General features: G+C 39.4%; 1 pseudogene; it reads left to right on the top strand.

The window, feature by feature from the left end:
• Window positions 1-1,648: 1,648 nt before the first annotated feature.
• Window positions 1,649-1,843, top strand: LOC118845074 (annotated as a pseudogene).
• Window positions 1,844-3,268: the final 1,425 nt, after the last annotated feature.

The raw sequence follows: 3,268 nt of genomic DNA on the forward strand, positions 1-3,268 counted from the left end.
GACAGTTTATAAAAGATGTAACCTGAGTAGAATAATTTATCTGCGCTAGCATCTTCCCCCTTTCCCTGCCTTTAATACGGATAAGAACAGCATAAGCTGTTGATTCCTATTGAGTTTGAATTCCATTAAAATACTAAAATTTGTTTGTTTCCCAGAAGGACTCTTATTTTGTTACATCTTTCCCATCCTGTATATCTGATGTTGATTTTAGAACATAAGTTTAGAACTTTATAATTACCCTTTCTAAGTTGTATTTTGTTCAATTTGGCGAATCATTATACTTACTGAGATTTTTGTGGATCCAGATAATCAGCTAATGTGTTATACATTTTAGCTTCATTGTATTTGTCAATTCAAAGCCCTGAAATCTATGCTTTTATCGATGTTATTGAAAAATAAAGTTGGGGGGGCAGAGCCAAGAAGGCAGCATGAAAACAGGGACTCATTTCAGCTCTCTACCAATCCCTATAAACACCTCTAAAAATAACTCTAAACAAATTCTAGAGCTACACAACCCATGAAATGACAGAGTGAAAGAAGTCTCCAGCCCAAGACAGCCTGGATGGTCTCTGGGAAGGGTCTATTGTACCATGATAGAATTAGAGAACAGCCCAGCATGGGCCATGCCAGTAAAGACCAGGTGGAGGAGGCCTCAGGGCACTGAATCACTGGCAGCTGTGGCAGTTTACAGACTTCTCAATCCGCAAACACCAAAGACAACTTAGCAGGTCATTTGGGAAAACAGTTGGACCTGGGTGAGTGAAGTGTACAGTCAGGCTCCAGCCCCAAGGTGGCAGAGGAAGCTGCACCAGCAGCAGCAGCAGCAGCTGTGTCTTCTTCTAGGGCTCCATGCCCATAGATGGTGGAGGGAATCAGGTCACTGATCAGAGCAGGAGTGCAGGGATCTCTTTGTTGGCAGTGAATCAGCGTTTTCTTGCTTTGCCCTGCTTGTATCTGGGTTGTAGTCCTGGTTGGTGGCCCTTGGAGGAAGAGGAGCTCTGGTGTGGCAGAGCTTGTGGTGGAGGTGGAGAGGGAGTGCTCCTGGCAGTTACATTGCAGAAAGGAGTGCTTGCACTCACGTACCAGAGCACAAGCCAGGAAAGGAGTATCATACCAAGTCAGAATGGAAGTAGCTCTGAAAACCACAGCACAAAACCCCTGAAGACAGAGCACTCTCCACTCTGAAAGCAGTCATACCCTAACAAAGAACTCAAATATCAAGTAATTGACTGGGAAAATGAGCAGGCAGCATAAAAGCACTCAGACTATAGAATCTTTCCTTGGTGACAAAGAATATCAGAACATACAACCAGAAGAAGTCAACAAAGTGAAAGACCCTACATCAAAAGCCTCCAAAAAAATGAATTGGTCTCAGGCCATGGAAGAGCTCAAAAAGGATTTGGAAAATCAAGTAAGAGATATAGAGGAAAATTTGGGAAAAGAAATGAGAGTAATAAAAGAAAATCATGAAAAACAAGTCAGTGACTTACCAAAGGAGACTGCCAAAATACTGAAGAAAATAACACCTTAAAAATAGACTAACCCAGCGGCTGTCGTTGGAGTCTCCTGGGCTACAGCGGAGTTGGAAGTGTAGTTGTAGCCCGAGTCTTTCCATGGCATATCCGAATTTTGAAGTAAATTGTCCATGATGTTTCTGCAGTATTACCTCAACAAGTAAGGGGACAAGGTCTACACCCCAAAGAAAACAGAACCTGCAGGACAACAGACATGCTCAGCACACACAGCCAGATTTTCCCCAGATGACATGTACTCAAAACACCATATCACTATCAAGAAGAGATTCAAGGTTCTCATGACCCAACAAGCACAATTGGTCCTCTGACTTACCAACTGACCAAGCAATGGCAACCATGAAGGGCTCTAACCCAAGAACTTTTCCCTACATCTAGAAGACCTCATTCAGGAACAGCTCAAATCTTTGACACTTTTAACCCATTCTCACAACTTTAAAATTATTTCTTGTGTACACTTACTTCTTAGAATCTAGTCTCAATTTGCTTCTTTTTTTCTCTGTACTTGGTAGAAATCAAGCTAAAATGAAAAGGCCTCAAGTTGCCACATCTTTTTCATCCATGTTGTAGGTTATTAAAGCTGAAATGATTTAGAAAATAAATAGACTAACCCAAATGGCAAAAGAGCTCCAAAAAGTCAATGAGAAAAAGAGTGCCTTAAAAGGCAGAATTAGCCAAATGGAAAAGGAGACGCAAAAGACCACTGAAGAAAATACTGCCTTAAAAATTAGATTGGAGCAAGTGGAAGCTATTGACTTTATGAGAAATCAAGAAATTATAAAAAAGAACCAAAAGAATGAAAAAATGGAAGACAATGTGAAATATCTCCTTGGAAAAACCACTGACCTGGAAAATAGATCCAGGAGAAATAATGTAAAAATTATTGGACTACCTGAAAGCCATGATCAAAAAAAAAGCCTGGACATCATCTTTCAAGAGATTATCAGGGAAAACTGCCCTGATATTCTAGAGCCAGTAGGTAAAATAGAAATTGAAAGAATCCACCAACCCCCTCTTGAAAAAGATCCCAAAAAGAAAACTCCTAGGAATATCATAGCCAAATTCCAGATTTCCCAGGTCAAGGAGAAAATATTGCAATCAGCCAGAAAGAAACAATTTGAGTATTGTGGAAACACAATCAGAATAACACAAGATCTAGCAGCTTCTACATTAAGGGATCAAAAGGCTTGGAACAATGATATTTTGGAGCTCAAAGGAGCTAGGATTAAAACTAACAATCACCTACTAAACAAAATTGAGCATAATATTTCAGGGCAAAATTTGGATTTTTCAATGAAATAGAGGACTTTCAAACATCCTGGATGAAAGAAAAAAGAGTTGAATAGAAAATTTGACTTTCAAATACAAAGATCAAGAGAAGCATGAAAAATTAAACAGGAAAGAGAAATCATAAGGGACTTACTAAAGCAGAACTGTTTTGTTTACATTCCTACATGGAAAGATGATATCTGTAACTCATGAGACCCTTCTCAGTGGTAGGGTAATTGAAGTGAATACACACACACACACACACACACATATGAACAGAGGGTAAAGGGTGAGTTGAATATGAAGGGGCAATATCTAAAAAATAAAAGTAAGTGGTTAGAGAGTAATATATTGGGAGAAGGAGAAAGAGAGAGATAGAATGAGCTAAATTATCTCACTTAATAGTGGCAAATAAAGCTGCTATAATGGAACGGAAGAGGGGGTAAGTGAAAGGGAATGATTGAATC

The sequence above is a fragment of the Trichosurus vulpecula genome, chromosome 1, assembly GCF_011100635.1.
Source record: "Trichosurus vulpecula isolate mTriVul1 chromosome 1, mTriVul1.pri, whole genome shotgun sequence".
In the NCBI taxonomy this organism is placed as follows: Eukaryota; Metazoa; Chordata; class Mammalia; order Diprotodontia; family Phalangeridae; genus Trichosurus; species Trichosurus vulpecula.